Raw genomic sequence first — 17431 nt, 5'->3', positions numbered from 1 at the left:
TTGTCACCATGGTGAAGAGAAGCAGTTGTGAAATGAGTGACATGGTTGTTAAGAATGCTACAATGGGCATAAATGATGACCAGTCATAAGTGCGAAGACCGGTCAAAAGTGCGAGGACCTGTCAGAAATCACTTTTTTCAGCCCTCCGGGTAGTCCTTTTGTGCATATGGACTACTCAGAGGGCTACAAAAGTTATTTTTGACTGGTCCTCGCACTTTTGACCAGTCCTCGAACTTACGACTGTCCTCACATTTTACGTTTTTGCCCTATCTTGTCACCATGGTGAAGAGAAGCAGTTGTGAAATGAGTGACATGGTTGTTAAGAAAGCTGCACGGGCATAAATGTGAGGATGGTCATAAGTGTGAGGACCGGTCAAAAGTGCGAGGCCCAGTCAGAAATGACTTTTTTCAGCCCTCTGAGTAGTCCCTATGCACATAGCCATGCCCACCCGGTCACATGACGAGCTACCCACGCCTACACAGTCATGTGACCAGCTAGCCACGCCCACCCAGTCACATGATTGCCAAGCCACACCCCCAACTAAGCCACGCCCACAGAACCTGTTGTTAAAAAAATTGAATCCCACCACTGGTGAAAGGGCCTCATAAGTGGAATAGCCTAGGGCCTCTTTCAATCTAAATCCGGCCCTGCTTCCAACTCTTATCTGTTCATTGATTCATTGATTTTGAAAGCTGCAGCCTTGAATTTGCTGTGGGAGCAGCAGGAACAGGTCAATGGGTGTTTTTTATGGGGAGGAAGAAGATCCAGTTTGGTGTACTGGTGAAGGCACCAGGTTAGAGACAGAGAAACGCTCAGTTCCAGTCCCACCTGAAGAGCAAAACCATCTGCTCAACTTTGGCCAGTCCTCTCAAGCTTAGGAAGCAGGAAAGGAGGGGAACCCCCTCCCAAACACCCTTGCCAAGGAAAGTGCAAGGCCAGGCATCAAGACGACCCATAGGTACCAAAAACGAAGATAGGTAGCGTCACGTTTCACTTTTTGACTTGGCTCAGTTGCAAAGGGCGATCGCTAGGAGTCGAAAAGGACCTGTTGCCATATAATCAATGGAAACATCTTCCAAACGCCTTGAAGGGACACACGTGTTTTTCCACCTCCTGTCGCTAGATGGCGGTCAGGCAACATCTGTGCCTAGAAAGGCATCAACACTGAATTTCTAGAAATGATGGGAGGAGAGGAGAAGCACAGAGTAACTTCCTCTTTCCGGATCAGAGGAGGAAAGTGGAGTGCAGAGCGGCTTTTCTGCTCTTCCCATGGTCGAAGCAGCAGCTGGAAGGTGAGTGGAGGGCTGCAGCTGGCAGGAGAGTCCGGGAGCAAATCTTTACTTGCTTGGTCTGTTGTGTGGATGTCTGGGTGGTTTAGGGGCGGGGAATTTGTGGTGGGTTTGGGGATTGTTATGTGTGTTGGACCTGGTCTTTCGGTGTTAAGTGAATTTCGTTGTATGGATATACTATGCATATATGTACGATGACAATAAAGTTATTTTTAAAAACAACTCGGGCTGTTCGGTTCCCTCCACGACCTGGAAGCGGAGAAGCAACTGGGCTGAAGCCTCTCAGCTGCTGCTGCTGCAGGTTCCTTCCCTCCCCAAATGGAAGCCCACTGGTGCTGCAGGCTGGGAAACTGGGGGCTGCAATTTCTGCTGGTGGGAAGCTTGAAAAAGCCTCTTTCAAGTGGAGGTTGATTCTTTGGGAATGGCTTCCCTCCAGAGGTTGTGGCTGCTCCGTCCCTGGAGGGTTTTGAGGGGAGATTGGGCAGCCATTTGTTCTGGACGGAATAGGGTCTCCTGCCTGAACAGGGGATGGACTAGAAGACCTCCAAGGTCCCCCCAACTCAATTCTTCTCTTATGGACCTGATGTTTTCTGGGCAACAAGATCGGATTTATGTGTCTCTAGTCATTTCTGGGTTGTTTTGCTTCCATTTCTAGCTAACAAGCATCGTGTTTTCCTATTAGTGCCCCCATCCGTGTATTCACCAGGTTCAACTGTGCTTAACCTAGCACTTTTTAAAAACCAGTTATTGAATGTTTTGACTGTTCAGTTGTATTTATTTATTTATAAAATGTATTGGCCACCAACCTTACCATGACATAACTGGGGGCAGCTTAGAGGCAGAAAATAATACATACACATTAAAATCTAAATAAATTGTAGGAAGAAAAATCTGGTGCAGTTCCAAGCCAGGAGAAAGGAGCTGGAGATAAAATGCTTAGTGACACAGATGCCAGTCCCAATTGCAGTCAGTAAGTGAGGACTACTTCAATTGGGATGTCACCAAAGGGGTTGTGGAAAGCATTTTCTGCCTTTACTTGGAGTTCATGGCTTCCATGGGCATAACTGGTGCTTCAAATCTTGCAGAGGCTTTAGGCCTCATTTGGTCAGTTAAAGCCCCCACATCTGTAAAGTTAGTGTCATGCAGATTGACATGTTTGTCTAGGTAAAACAAGAGTTCAAGTGTGTTTGTTGATAAGCCAACGCATTTCTTCAGCTGAATAAAGTTGGGTTCCTCCTAAGAAGGAAGGAACCCTGAGCATAGTGAAAGGCAGATATTTATACATTTCTTTGCTTTCGCTTCATTACATAAGAAGCAGCTGAGACACGACAGATAAAGTATAGAAATATAGAAATAATAAAAATCATAAAAATAGTCAAGCATGCCTTCTATGATTTTGGTCACGTGCGTAACAGACAGGCTAGTGGTTTCCTGTGAACGTTTCCATGGCCTCAGGAGACTGTTGAGGCCTGAACTTCAGCCTTACCATCTCAACATATGAGTAAACATCAAATTGATCAGATTCCTGATTAACATTAGTGCAGAAGGTATGATTGAGATATTTTTCAGGCTTGAAAGACATTGATTTTCTCCATATTGTTAGGCTCAAACCATATCCTAACATACAACATTGCTTCAATTCTGTTAGGATATGGTTTGAGCCTAACTATGTTGTCCAGACAATATAAGTGTATTGTAACTTTAAGCTGTAAATGTATTATGTGACTTTAATGCTGAGTCATGCTGTAATTACATAATGACTGGTTATGAGAGTATTTAAGCAAGGTACTGTAACGTATTCAGTCTGCTATGATGATGAAGCTGTGATGATATGCTACCATTGAGAGGAGTTGTTATCTGTAATCATCGTTTGATGGATCTGCAACCATCGTGGTTTGTGAACCAGAGTGAGTTTGTTATTCTAACCAACTACTGTTTGTTGGGTAAGAAGATTCTGTAACTACTGGACTGATTTACTGGCAAAGACTTGGAATTTGTTTAAAGACTATGAGACTGTTTTTCTACTATAAAGTAAGCTTTTGATAAACCAGTTTGCATAACTCTTATTCATTGCTCTCAGCAACGTTTCCTTGTGCATTTACTCTGCTGGTTGGTAACACAACACCAATATCCTTAACATTGGTTATGGGCCCAGAGCCAACCAGAACTAACTAGGATTGTTAAGAGCTAAACTGAGAGTTAATGTGAATAGTACAAACTGTGTTTGTGATAAACAATCCAAGTGAAGATGGCACTTGAACAAGCAGCAAATTTTTCAATGATAACCCGGCTGGATGGAACAAACTATGTATCCTGGTCTGCAAAATGTAAACTACTCTTGCTTAGAGAAGGACTGTGGGAAATAGTTAATAATCCACCGGATGTAACAGCATGGGATCCTGCTGATGAGGAAGATGAAAAGAAAATAACCAAGTTCTACAGAGACAATGAACGAGCTCTTTGCATTATTGGACTAACACTGGGTGACCAGCAGCTTGTCCATATTCGTGGCGAAGAGTCTGCTGCTAGGTGTTGGACCAAGTTGAAGAGACTGTATGTTCGTGACTCTGTGGGTGCTCATATTTATCTCACAAGGAGATTATTTAAACATCTTCTTAAAGATGGAGATATGATGGCTCATTTGGAATCCATGACCAGAATTTTCCAGGAGCTACATGAAAAGGAACTTGTTTTCTCAGAACTACAACAAGTTTATATAATTCTTTCTTCATTGGACGATAGCTATGACAATTATGTTTCTTCGTTAGAGGTTTTGTCCAGAAATGAACTGACATTGGCTGGCATAACCGGTAGGTTATTGGAAGAATCCAAAAGAAGATAAAGGGATCAGTTGAGAGTGCAACAACCAAAAGAAGAGAAAATGTACTCAACTGCCTATTTTGTAAAACGTTGTTTTGCTTGTGGGGCTAAAGGGCATATAGCTAAGTATTGTAAGAATAAGAAAATGCCTGTTAGGAACAATACTAGACCCAAGAAGGGTTGTAATTTAGCTATATCCAGTTCAACTACTGATGTTAACCAGGATTGTTGGGTTGTTGACAGTGGTGCTTCTCAATCAATTTCTAGAAATAGAAAATTTTTTGTTAAAATGGAGAAGAGTAACCAACATGTTAAACTAGCAAATGGCTGGAAGGTTAAGGTAGCTGGAGAGGGTGTTGCTCGTTGGTCATTTAGTAATGAACCATTGCCTATGTTATATATTCCTGGGTTAAAATTCAATTTATTATCTGTTAAATCATTACTGAAATTTGGGTTTACATTTACATTTAAAAATGATAAATGTTTTATTGCAAGTTTAGAAAATGATTTATTTGTTTTAAGGGATAACCAGTATTGGTGGCTAAATCTAAGTCTGTTTATAAGAATGTTAAACCACATGATGAATGTATTCATCTGTTACACCGGAGACTTGGGCATTTAAATTTCAGGACGTTAAAGAAAACAGTTCAGTTATCTGAAGGGATAAAACTACATGCATGTCGTAAATATCTGAATTGCAATGCCTGTAGTCAGCAAAAGAGTAGGGTAATACCAGCAAACCGTGTTAATGGTTTTAAAACTAAAAATCCGTTAGAGGTAGTGTTTATAGACCTAATTGGACCCAAGAAACCTAGCATAGGAGGTGCCTGCTATATTCTGAGCATAGTAGACCATTATTCAAGATACGGATTCTGTTATCTAATGAAAACAAAAAGTGAAACATTCCAGCATATTAACAACTGGCTACGTTTTGTGGAAAGGAAACAGAAATTTAAAGTTAAATGCTTAGTGACTGATAATGGTACAGAATTTACCAATCAAAGATTGGGAAAGTTTTTGCAGGATGCAGGGATCCAGCATAAACGGTCTGCTCCGTACAGACCAGAACCCAATTCGTATATTGAGAGACGAGGTCAGACATTACAAGCCATGACTAGAACTATGTTGGCAGATTCTGGTTTGCCTGAAACTTTATGGGGTGAGGCTGTTATGTGTGCTAACCATGTGTTAAACAACGTGCTTCATTCCTCTACAGGGGAAATACCATTCACCTTATGGCATGGGAGGAAACCAAATCTTAGTTACTTACACACATTTGGAACCCCAGCTTGGGTACATATTCCATCTAGTTTAAGGAGAAAGGATCAACAGAGAGCCAGAAAAATGTTTTTCGTTGGCTATGAATCAAATCATAGATCTTTTAGATTTTGGGCACAGGGAACTACTCATGTATATTGTAGTGCAAGTGCTAAATTTCTAGAGCACGAAGGATGGGATAAACTAGAGCGTGCAGATTATAGACATGATAATAATACTGTTAGTGTAGAGCATCATATTCCTGATGATATTCCTGAGGATTTAGATGATGTAAAATCCTCTATAAAGGAGGAAGAACAGGAAGTAGGTTTAGATGAGGTAATTTTAGGGGAGGAGTCAGATGAGCAATCTGCTGTAAATCCTGTTGTACCTAGGAGATCTACTAGGGAAAGGCATCCGCCAGATCGATATAAAGCAACCGTAGTTTGCCAGGTGAACATAGAACCTTCAAGTTATGAAGATATCAAGCTTTATCCTGAAAAGGAGCAGAATGCTTGGAAGGAGGCAATGAGTAAGGAAATTAATTCTTTAACCAAGTTAGGTGTTTACGAAACTGTGAAATTGCCACCTGGTGAAAAATTAATAGGTTGTAGATGGGTTTACAAAATTAAGAAAAGCATAGATGGCACAGTAACCCATAAAGCTTGCCTTGTAGCTCAAGGTTTTTCTCAGACCGAAAAGGATTTCGATGAGGTTTTTGCACCTAGTTTACGTGCTAGTACTTTAAGAACAATGCTAGTGTGGGCGGTTAAGCATAAATATAGTATTAACCATATAGATGTAGAGACAGCATACTTGCATGCTCCATTGAGACACACCATCTATATGAGGAAGCCTTTAGGAGTTGAAACACAAAACCACACTGATTGTTGGAAGTTAAATAAAAGCCTTTATGGTTTGAGACAATCAGGGTTTGAGTGGAACCAATGTATAGTTAAAGAGCTAAATAAGATCGGTTTTCATGAAGGTGTAGCGGATAAATGTCTCTTTAAAAGAGAAAATAATGGTGTAGTATCATTTCTATTGTTGTTTACAGATGATATAGCCATAGTAACTAAAACTGACAAGGAAGACATAGATATTGTTAAACAGTTAGAAACCAAATTTAAGATTAGAAATTTAGGAAATATTAGGCATTATTTGGGTTTAGCTATCAATCAAACAGCTAGAGGTTATAAAATATCTCAATCTAGCAAAATAAGCCAAATGTTAAAACGTTATGGCATGGAGCTATGTAAGCCAGCTAAAACGCCTATGGCACAGGATTTTCAACAAGGAGAAATCCAAAGTCCTAAATTTAGTAAGGAGATCTACCAGTCTCTTATAGGTAGTCTATCTTATATAAGCAATTGGTCAAGACCTGATATTTCATTTGGAGTAAACCAATTAGCAAGATATAATGCAGAGCCAACTGATAGGCATTGGCAGGCCGCAAAGCGTATATTAAGATATCTGAAAATGACGATGCATTGTATCTGGAACCTAACAATGATTTAGTATTAAGTGCATATGCTGATGCCAGTTTTGCTACTGATGTGACCACCAGAAAGTCCACATCGGGTATAGCTATCATGTTAGACAATTGTTTGATTGACTGGAAGTCAATTCGTCAAAAACATATTAGTCTTTCGACTATGGAGGCGGAGTTCTCATGTTTGTCACTAGTTTGTACTGATTTAATTTATTACAAACAACAAATGATGGATATTGGTTTAAAGATGGATTATCCAATTGTAATACATGAGGACAACCAAGCTGCTATTAAAATGGCAACAAATTTAGCAGTTAAAACTAGAAGTATACTGACATTAGGTATCTGAATGTTCATCAGTGTATCCAAAGCAACATGGTTAAGTTGGAATATTGTATGTCGGAAGACAATATAGCTGATAATTTTACCAAAGTGCAAGGTGCTATAGAACATAGAACGTGTTGTGAAAGCTATGGATTAAGAATCTAAACTGTATATATTGACCTGTCCAAAGGGGAGAATGTTAGGATATGGTTTGAGCCTAACTATGTTGTCCAGGCAATATAAGTGTACTGTAGCTTTAAGCTGTAAATGTATTATGTGACTTTAATGCTGAGTCATGCTGTAATTACATAATGACTGGTTATGAGAGTATTTAAGCAAGGTACTGTAACGTATTCAGTCTGCTATGATGATGAAGCTGTGATGATATGCTACCATTGAGAGGAGTTGTTATCTGTAATCATCGTTTGATGGATCTGCAACCATCGTGGTTTGTGAACCAGAGTGAGTTTGTTATTCTAACCAACTACTGTTTGTTGGGTAAGAAGATTCTGTAACTACTGGACTGATTTACTGGCAAAGACTTGGAATTTGTTTAAAGACTATGAGACTGTTTTTCTACTATAAAGTAAGCTTTTGATAAACCAGTTTGCATAACTCTTATTCATTGCTCTCAGCAACGTTTCCTTGTGCATTTACTCTGCTGGTTGGTAACACAACACCAATATCCTTAACAAGTTCATTGAGGTTTGTGGGTGTTTTTTTATGCACAACTCTCTTGAAGTTCCATCAATCGGGTTGAGGTCTGGACTTTGACTGCCATTGCAACACCTTCATTCTTTTCTTTTGCAGCCATTCTGTTTATTTATTTATTCAATTTATATGCCGCCCTTCTCCGAAGACTCAGGGCGGTTTACAATACATTTAAAAAATCATTATAAAAACATTTAAAAATTAAAAACATTAAAACACATTCACACCATGTCAGATAATAATCTAAAATAATGCCACTGAACTACACTGTCTATACTGGAAGGATGGTTTTGTGTTTATACTTTCCCTCCATTTTGTCTAAGGAACTGAAGAGGGAGTGGCTTAGCCACTCTATAAATATGACCCCCTTTAGTCACACACTTGAGGAAAATAAGAGGAGAGAGAGAAGAAGGGAATATGCTCTAGGCACATTTACCTAAGAAATAAAGACCAAGTGACAATGTTCTGTGATTTAAAATGTAAATAATTTATTGGTTTTAAATAAACAAAGTTTTTCTTGATAAAAGAAATCTGGCTTAATTGTAGCTGCTGAGACATTCCAAGATCTTATTGACCTCTACAACCTAAACTAAAACTTTTCTAACAAATTGGTAGCAAGAGGATGGTTGTGGTCTAATGATCTTTAGCAAGCTCACATATGTCATCTAAAATAAAAGGGGTCACTAAAAAGAAAATTACTTGGACCCGTGAATCCCCAGTATTAACCAGAGCCCAGAGGATTCAGATGGCTAGCCAGCATCAAGAAAACCACGAAACAAACGCGACCAGCAGAACAGCTGATTTTGACAGCTCTGATGAAGACGCTAAAGAATATGCTGAAAGAGGAGCCAGTGGGTGAATTGCAGGATACAGGTCAGTAGCCACAAGTCCTGAAAGGCCCCTAATTGACTTTTCCTCTCACTATGAGGAAAATATTGGCAAAGTAACAGCAGAAGAAGACCCTTATGATCTTCTGCTTGAAGCAACTCCTGACCCCAAAGAAGCAGCAAAGTCCAAATACAGTATCGTAAAGGCTTTAACTGAGGAAAATGACTTAAATGAATCCCTCACTAATCTCCTCATAACAATGAGGCTATCTGACCTCCAAAATTCAAGAGATATGTTTTTTTTATTTAAAAAGTTTTTTTTATTTTATAAACAAGCAAACAAACAATACATAATCAATCATTTAGTGTATCTTCTGAATACATATTTTGTGTCTTCTTTTTACTCCTCCAGTATTTATCATATCTTAGTATTATCATTTCCTTTATTATGACATTTCCCCACATTTCTTACTTCTCTATTAATACATTTTTCTATCTTTTAGTTTTATTAAAAATTAGACAACAATTTTATCCCCGCACAACCTTCAACCCCCCCCTCCCCACACCCTCCCGACTTCCCAGAGCAAAAACAGGGTATAACATTAAACAAGCATAAGCTAAAATATGCTAACTTACTACAAGATTCAAAACTCCCTCACATATCTAATAACTTTTACATTAGATAACATTATCTAATGTAAAAGTTGCCACAGGTGCTAATGTACTTGTTGAAGGAGTGGGAACAGTTTATATTGAAGGGATTGGCGATATTGAGGGAGTACTGTTTGTATCAAAGATAACCAATAACTTGCTGAGTAGCACAAAGTTATGCAGGGGAAATGGTATTAATATTAAACTCAAGGAAACTGGTGGTTATGTGACAAAACAAAATGTTATTGTTGCTAGTTTAAAACTGTTTAATGATTTGCCATACCTAATCCCACTTGTTAAGCCCAAGGTTCTAGAGCAGTGGAGCAACAGGCAGAAGGAAGCCAGAGCGCAGATAGATGAAATGACTACCCAAAATGATATTGAATCTCAAACATCTCAAGGTAACAAAAAGGTCAGTGACAAAGTGCCCTCTAAGGGAAAATCACTTCATAGTAAGTGCGTTCATATCTTACACAGAAAGCTAGGGCACTTCAGTTTCCAGGTAATTGACAAGATGCCACTATTTACTGAGGGTTTAGACCTTAGAAAATGTAAAGCACACCTAGACTGTGCTATCTGCAAAGAAGCTAAAAGTAAGGAAGCAAATAGGCCAAAATTGCGAAACGCCGTGCCAACAACATGTTTCAGCGGGTCTATATGGACATAGTTGGCCCTTTTTCAGCCTCTTTAGGCAGGAAGCATTTCTTCCTAATGATTGTAGATGATCATACTCGCTACGGCTACATTTATACAATTAGAGACAAAGCCGAAGCCTTCGAGAAATTTAAAAGCTTCTATAATTTAGTCAAAACTCAACATAAAGTAAACATTGCTGAATTGCAGACCGACGGTGGTGCGGAATTCATGTCCACCAAGTTTCAAAATTGGATTGAAAGCAAGGGCATAAAACACCACAAAACGGCACCTTACTCCACCTTTCAAAATGTCATCATTGAATGACGTAACAGTTTGTTGCAAACTATAATAAACTGTTTAATAGTGGACGCTAAGTTAAGCAGAGCCTTCTGGGGAGAAGCCGTCCTCTGCGCTAATTATATAATTAATAGAACATGGTCAAAAACTCTCGACCAAACCCCATATTACATGTATGGGCGAAAACCCAAATTATCCCATCTACGAATTTTCGGTACACATGCCTGGGTGAATATCCCTAAACAACTAAAAAGAAAAGAGGGACCAAACTCAAAGAAAATGGTATGCCCCTGGCACAAAAGCATATAAGTTTTTAGATGAAGGAAATAAAGTTGTTATCTCCAGGTCAGCCAACTTCCAACAAGATGAAAGCTGGGGGAGAATTCATTGCAATGACACCAGTGTCTACTTCAAAGATGAAGAAAACATTCTGCCTATCACGCCTACAAACGATGGTGAACAGCAACAGCAACCATCACTACGAGTGCAACGCAATGAAAGAAACTCATCTGACACTTCACCTGAACCAGAAGCACTATCTGAAGAATCGCCTCCATCCAGTGTCCCATCTTCACCTCGACGTCACTACACAAAGAAAAGATCTTCAACTTCCCCAAGTGCCCGAGGCAAAAGACCTCTAAAATTCGAGAGGGGTTACAATGCTGACACGTCATCACAAGAAGAAGGTGAAAGGCACCAAGTAAGACGGTCCAAAAGAGTAAACAAGGGGATCCCTCCACAGAAGTATGAAGGGGTTATCGCTTCTATCAACTCTGTGACCACGGTGCCTAAGAACTACAAAGATGTTCTTCAACTCGAAGAAGAGCAAGCAAGATGGAAAGAAGCCATGCTTTGTGAAATGAATAGCCTTAAACAAATGCAAGTATATACATCTGCCAAGGTTCCCAAAGGCAAAAGCGCTATCGGGACAAGATGGGTTTTTAGAGCCAAACCCATGCCAGGTAACAAATTGTTATACAAGGCCCAGTTAGTGGCCAAAGGGTATGCCCAAAGGTACCCAGATGATTACCTGGACACTTATTCACCGACCGTCAGAGCCGAAACAATAAAAGCTGCCTTAACAACCGCAGCGGCCTTAGGTGAAAAAGTTTTTCAATTCGACGTCAAAACAGCATATCTGCATGCTGATCTGAAAGAGGACATTTACCTCAAGGAGCCACCCGGTTTTGAAGGAAAAGAGGTGTCAGGTATGCTTCCTTCAATATCCAGGAAAGAAAACCCAAACTCAATATTTTAAAAGAGATTAGTACTTTTACTGAATATGAAATGATCGCAACCCAGGTAAAGCTGGAAGTGAGCAAAATGCGCGAAATAGCATCTAGTAAGCTTCTCCCCCCCGCCCGTGTCCATTGACCATCATCCAATCCAAAGGTCTCCCAAAGGTCAGGTGGCATCACGCCTGGCAATGTCATCCATCAGGAATGTAGGGCAGTTGGTCAGCTGGCCCCTTTGGAGATTCAGTTTCGTTTCTTGGAAAGACACCTCCTGCATTGGTAAGACACCTCCTGCATTGGTAAAAACACCTCCTGCAATCTTCCCCCCCTTCGCCCCCTTAACTGGTCCCTCCCCCCCCGTTTCTTATGGCAGCTGAAGCAGGCAAAGCTGAGGCTGACATTCGGCCCCTCTTGCAGAAGAGACATTATTTCTAGATAAGAGGAAGGAAAAGAGAGAGAAACAGAATATATACAATAATTATGGTTTATCTGGGTATTTGGTATAGAATTGCTGTACTGTCTTGGGAGCTCGGACATCCCGTTTATTCACCCATTCAGCCTGAGACAAAGGGAAATGTTTCCAGGCTATCAGATATTGGACTTTACCATGGTGTTTCCTAGAGTCCAAGATTTCCTTAACTTCAAAATGTTGCTCCCCCTCTATGAGAATGGGAACTGGAGGGGTGCTTTGGTCAGCCCTTAGGGGAGACGAGTGTTCAGGTTTTAATAAACTAACATGAAATACAGGATGTATACATCTCAACGTTTTTGGCAATTCCAATTCAACTGTTACTGGATTAATCAGTCTAATCACACGAAATGGTCCCACATACTTAGGGCCCAGCTTTTTTGACTTCTGGGTAGTCTGTAAGTATTTAGTAGACAAATAGACTTTATCACCCACTTTATAAATGTGAGCTGGGGACCTTTTCTTATCAGCTTGCGCCTTATGGGCCCGGTGTGCCTCATCTAATGCCTTCCGAGTTACTGCCCATGTGCTCTTTAATTGTTCAATCCAATCCATCAAGTCCCATTTCCTCCACCACCTTGGGGCTAATTATGCACCTAGTGCACCCCGAGTCCAATAGGGCTAACATTTGCGCATGGGCCCCTGTGGATGGCACCCTTACTTCTACGGGGATGAGCAAGGGTTCTTCCGTGTGACTCACCCGATCGTCGGTGTCGGAGCCGGCGTCCGTCTTGCTGTCGTCATCGTTGGTCGGAGTTCCCAACTCACCCTGGTTTCGGGGAGCGAACTCAATGTCTTCTCCTTTCAGGGCGGTGCCGTGGGTTTTGGCGGGTATTTTGTCGCCTTTCTTCGACCCGGGCCCGGCAGCTTTTGGCAGTGGCTTGGAGAAGCATTCGGCAGCCCGGTGTCCTTCTTTCCCACATTTGAAACAGGTGAAGGGCTTTGACTTGGGTTTGAATTCGGCCTTCCCCCCAGCCATCTTTGGTGCCCCCTTACGGTGGAAAGAGGATGACTGGTCCCCCATACGCCCTCCTCGGGGTTCGCTCCATCTCAGTTTGATCTCCACATCCTCAGCTACTATGTACCATCTCTGCAAATCTTTGGGGACCTCCATGCTTCTACAGTCTCGATATATCTCTTCATTCAATCCATCTTTGAAACTCTCCAAAAGAGCCATTTCTGACCAGCCTGTCATATAGGGTGCCAGTTCACGAAACTCTTGGATATACTCTGCCACCGGTCTCCGGCCCTGCTGGATGCTCTTCATCCTGAGTCTTGCCTTTCATTCAGCTAAATGGTCTTCAAAACGCCTCCTAAGGGGCCCCATGAACTGGTTGTAATTTCTCAGCAAGAGGGAGTTGTTATTGTGGAGAACCACCATCCACTCAGCGGCTACTCCCTCTAAGGCGTTCGTGACACTTCTCACTCTGGCAGCATCTGATACGTAGTCCTCCCCCCAATCCTGCATGTGGTTCCACACTTGGGTCAGGAAAAATCCCAAGGTTTTTGGATTTCCATCATACTTCCCAGGAAGGGGGGGGGGATTTTTGGCTTTTTACGTCTGCGAGGGGGGGCCTGCAAGGCTGGGGTTCTCTGGCCAGCTGCATCTCTCCTTTGAACTGCCGAAGCCTGGGATGTTTCTTCCTCAAAATCTTCCTCTCCTCCACAGGCTGTCTCTTCTGGCTCCCCCCTGCTCTCCGTCACTCTCTCGATCTGACATAATTTGGATTTACAGTCCCCACGGTTTTTGTCCAGGATGACTGGATGTGACTTCCAGCTTAATGTCAGGTATGCTTCCTTCAATATCCAGGAAAGAAAACCCAAACTCAATATTTTAAAAGAGATTAGTACTTTTACTGAATATGAAATGATCGCAACCCAGGTAAAGCTGGAAGTGAGCAAAACGTGCGAAATAGCATCTAGTAAGCTTCTCCCCCCCCCCCGTGTCCATTGACCATCATCCAATCCAAAGGTCTCCCAAAGGTCAGGTGGCATCATGCCTGGCAACGTCATCCATCAGGAATGTAGGGCAGTTGGTCAGCCGGCCCCTTTGGAGATTCAGTTTCGTTTCTTGGAAAGACACCTCCTGCATTGGTAAGACACCTCCTGCAATCTTCCCCCCCTTCGCCCCCTTAACTGGTCCCCCCCCCCGTTTCTTATGGCAGCTGAAGCAGGCAAAGCTGAGGCTGACAAGAGGGCTCAACTTGGAAACTACAAAAGAGCCTATATGGTCTCCTACAATCAGGCCTTATGTGGTATGAACACTTCACCAAATTACTGAGGTCAATAGGTTTCACCACCTCGCCAGCTGACCAATGCCTGCTTACAAAAAGGGCACACAATATTTTGGAAAAAATATTAGTCTACGTGGATGACTTCCTTTACATAGGGCCAAACAAAGCCACATGTGATAAATTTGCAGAAATTATAGGGAGAAAATTTACTTTAAAATCCCTAGGTCAAGTAGATAGATACTTGGGTGTCCAAATAACTCAAACTGAGAAGGGGTTTAGCCTTTCACAAAAAGAAAAAATAATTGAATTAATTGAAAGGTGCCATATGGAAAACGCAAGTATAACAAGTACCCCTATGCAAACTAATTATCTCGCCCATGCACATGATGATAGTGAAATCTATGAAGATACAACCTTTTATAGATCTGTAATAGGATCACTCCTATTTATTAGCAAATGGAGCAGGCTGGATATCTCCTTAGCTATAAATCTTTTATCCAGGCATTCTCAAAAGCAAAAACAATATCACTGGAAAGGTGTAAAAAAGGTCTTAAGATATTTAAAGGGAACAGCTGATGCAGTTCTCCTTTTAGAACCTAGCAAAGGGAAATCAGCTCAACTGAAATGCTTTGCTGACTCAAACTGGGCAAGCTACCCTAAATCTAGAAAAAGTACATCTGGTTTTGCAATTTATTTTAATGACAGCCCAATTCATTGGCAAATTAGCAGACAGAAGTTCATATCTTGCTCGACTGCAGACTCTGAGTATGCCTGCTTATCTACAGCCACAAATGAGTTAATATGGTTTGACTCACTCATCACTAGTTTGTGGACACGCCCCTTGCAGCCAATAAATATTATGGAGGATAATGTTGCTGCAATCCATATTTCAAAGTCTACAGCTGTTGGCCATAGATCGAGACACGTTGATATTAGATACCAAAACGTACGCCAAATGGTCAAATAAATTTTGTATCTGTCATTTATATAAAAACAGAGGAACAAACTGCTGACATACTTACAAAGCCCTTGGCTAAGAATCAGCATCTAGATTTGTGTAAGAAGTTATGTTTGTCATTCTAATTGTATGCATATGTATTTTTGACTTTGGCTGATAGTATAGTTCACTTTCAGAAGGGGAATTGTCAGATAATAATCTAAAATAATGCCACTGAACTACACTGTCTATACTGGAAGGATGGTTTTGTGTTTATACTTTCCCTCCATTTTCTCTAAGGGACTGAAGGGGGAGTGGCTTAGCCACTCTATAAATATGACGCCCTTTAGTCACACACTCGGGAGAAAAAAGAGGAGAGAGAGAAGAAGGGAATATGCTCTAGGCACATTTACCTAAGAAATAAATAAAGACCAAGAGACAATGTTCTGTGATTTAAAATGTAAATAGTTTATTGGTTTTAAATAAACAAACAAAGTTTTTCTTGATAAAAGAAATCTGGCTTAATTGTAGCTGCTGGGACATTCCAAGATCTTATTGACCTCTACAACTTAAACTAAAAAATTTTCTAACATACCATTCATGGCCGGATCTCGCCAGATCGCAACAGCGAGATCAACGGCCCCAGACCTGCCAGAAAAGCCAAGTCTTCACCGCTTTTCAGAAGGCTAATAGGGTGGGGATGGTCCGGACCTTAGGAGGTAACTGGTTCCAGAGAGCTGGGGCAGCCACAGAGAAGGCCCTCCCCAACAGGCCTGCCAGCCGGCATTGTTTAGCTGACGGGATCCAGAGACCAATTCTGTGGGATCTTACCGGTCGCTGGGAGCTATGCGGTAGAAGGCTGTCTCGAAGATAGCCTGGCCCTCAGCCATGTAGGGCTTTAAAGCTAATAACCAACAGCTTGAATTGTGTTGTAGATTTGCTGATGTGTTTTGCGACCATTCTCCTATGTCAGCCAAGCTTTAGCTATTGGACAGATGGCCTCACTTTTGACTCTAGAATACTTTGGTATATAGATGAGTTCATGGTCACCTCAAAGAGTGCAAAGTGTCCAGGTCCTGTGGCTGCAAAACAAGCCCAAATCATCACCCCTCCACCACCGTGCATGATAGTATGAGATACTTGTGCTGATATGCTGTGTTTGATTTTCGTCAAACGTGTCATTATATTACGGCCAACCAACTCCACTTTGGTCTGGTCTGTGCAAAGGACAGTGTTCCAGAAGTCATGTGATTTGTTCAGATGCAACTTTGCAAACCTCAGCCGTGCTGCTATGACCTTTTTAGAGAGAAGAGGGTTTCTCCTCACAACCCATCCAAACAAACCATATTTATCCAGTCTTTTCCTAATTGCACTGTCATGAATCTTAACATTTAAAATGCTAAATGAAGCCTGTAGAGTCTGAGATATAGTTCTTTTTTTTTTTTAGTAATTTCCATGGCCATTGCATGGTCTGGCCTTGGGGTGAATTTTCTTGGATGTCGAGTCCTGGGAAGATTGGCAACTGTCTTGAATGTTTCCCACTTATGAATAATCTTTTTAAAAGATTAAGAGAGTTGGAAGGGACTTTATAGGTCATCTAATCCAAACCCCCCCGCCACTCAAGCAGGAGACCCCACACCATTTCTGACAAATAGATGTCCAAACTTTTCTTGAAAGTCTCAAGTGATGAAGCTGCCACAATGTCTGAAGGCAAGCTGTTCCATTGGTTGATTGTTTTCACTGTTAGAAAGTCCCTCCTTATTTCTAGGTTGAATCTCTCCTTGGTGCTTTGGAAAATAGCTTGACCCCCTCCTCTCTGTAGCAGCCCCGCAAATATTGGAAGACTGCTATTATATCTCTCCTGGTCCTTCTCTTCACTAGACTAGCCATGCCCAGTTCCTGTAACCGTTCTTCACATGTTTTAGTCTCCAGTCCCCTAAGCATCCTGGTTGCTCTCCTCTGCACTTTTTCTAGAGTCTCAACATCTGTTTTATAGTGTGGTGACCAAAACTGGATGCAGTACTGTAGGTGCGGTTTTACTAAGGCTTTATAGAATGGTATTAGTACCTCACTTGATCTTGATTGTATCCCTCTGTTAATGCAACTTAGGAGCAATTGATCAAGGGCAATGTCAGCTCTCCGGTCACCGGGGCTGCCAGTCGCACAGAGACCTTGGCCACACCCCATATCGAGATCCGCCAGATTGGCCGGACATTCATGGGGGCCTGGCTTACAAAACCGTGCCGGGAGC

At 41.5% G+C, this 17431-nt stretch overlaps 1 pseudogene across 1 annotated transcript in view; it reads left to right on the top strand.

Annotated features, from left to right (window-relative positions):
* Positions 1-216: 216 nt before the first annotated feature.
* LOC132710887 (uncharacterized) overlaps positions 217-17431 on the top strand; it is a 38555-nt pseudogene continuing 21340 nt past the window's right edge. The window contains exons 1-2 of the transcript XR_015731720.1: positions 217-1293; positions 13679-13797. The product of XR_015731720.1 is annotated as an uncharacterized LOC132710887 (transcript). The remainder of the gene's footprint in view (positions 1294-13678; positions 13798-17431) is intronic.

The sequence above is a fragment of the Pantherophis guttatus genome, chromosome 2 (assembly GCF_059756535.1).
Source record: "Pantherophis guttatus breed Tessera chromosome 2, ASM5975653v1, whole genome shotgun sequence".
NCBI classification, from domain to species: Eukaryota; Metazoa; Chordata; class Lepidosauria; order Squamata; family Colubridae; genus Pantherophis; species Pantherophis guttatus.
The sequence above is the reverse complement of the archived record's forward strand: the minus strand, read 5'-3'. Positions and strand labels throughout refer to the sequence as shown.